This window comes from Schistocerca cancellata, chromosome 3 (assembly GCF_023864275.1).
Source record: "Schistocerca cancellata isolate TAMUIC-IGC-003103 chromosome 3, iqSchCanc2.1, whole genome shotgun sequence".
NCBI classification, from domain to species: domain Eukaryota; kingdom Metazoa; phylum Arthropoda; class Insecta; order Orthoptera; family Acrididae; genus Schistocerca; species Schistocerca cancellata.
Window position 1 is genome coordinate 268,098,257 of NC_064628.1, and position 1,292 is coordinate 268,099,548.

The following is a 1,292-nucleotide window of genomic DNA, read 5'->3' on the forward strand; positions in this document are numbered from 1 at the left end:
ACGTTACATTTTAGATGTGTTACGAGCCGTGGCTATACCCTTCATTCGATCCCTGCGAAACCCTACATTTCAGCAGGATAATGCACGAGCGCATGTTGCAGGTCCTGGTTCAAATGGCTCTGAGCACTATGGGACTTAACATCTATGGTCATCAGTCCCCTAGAACTTAGAACTAATTAAACCTAACTAACCTAAGGACATCACACAACACCCAGTCATCAGGAGGCAGTGAAAATCCCTGACTCCGCCGGGAATCTGCAGGTCCTGTACGGGCCCTTCTGGATACAGAAAATGTTCGACTGATGCCCTGGCCAGCACATTCTCCAGATCTCTCACCAATTGAAAACGTCTGGTCAATGGTGGCCGAGTAACTGGCTCGTCACAATACGCCAGTCACTACTATTGATGAACTGTGGTATCGTGTTGAAGCTGCATGGGCAGCTGTCCCTGTACACGCCATCCAAGCTCTGTTTGACTCAATACCCAGACGTATCAAGGCCGTTATTACGGCCAGAGGTGGTTGTTCTGGGTACTGATTTCTCAGGATCTATGCACCCAAATTGCTTGAAAATGTAATCACATATCAGTTATTGTATAATATATTTATTCGATGAATACCCGTTTATCATCTGCATTTCTTCTTGGTGTAGGAATTTTAATGGCCAGTGGTGTAGGAAGAAGTACTCACAGTGTCGTCCCTGGTGTACAGAACGTCAATAAGCGAGGCAAGGCTGGCCTTAGGCCGTGCCCGAGCAGTGGTGTATGTCAGGAGACAGAGCGGAATCAGCCAGGAAGCCGCTGGAAGGCGAGACAGCCGGCCAAGGTCGTCCCACCGGCAGTGCATCTCTGTTACCTGCGCCAAGCACGCGCTGCCCTCGCCGTCCACTTGATCTGTTCTCACAGCTATGGTTACCTCCGCCTCACCAGCAAGACCTTCCTCGAGACATGCACCGGCGTGTACTAGCCGATCTTGATATCTGTTCTGTCCATACGGCCCAATCCTCCCCGCAAATTCCATCCGAGGATGGAGGCTCCCCTCGCGTCCAAACGGACAGAAGTACACTAAAGAACAGTTGCGACTTTACCTAATGGTTAGTCTGCTGAGTACTAGCTTCCCTAAAGTGCACCCTATACGAGAAAACCAACTAAAACTTTACGTGTAGCTCAAAAATGGTCAAATGGCTCTGAGCACTATGGGACTTAACATCTGAGGTCATCAGTCCCCTAGAACTTAGAACTACTTAAACCTAACTAACCTAAGGACATCAAACACATCCATGCCAGGGGCATGA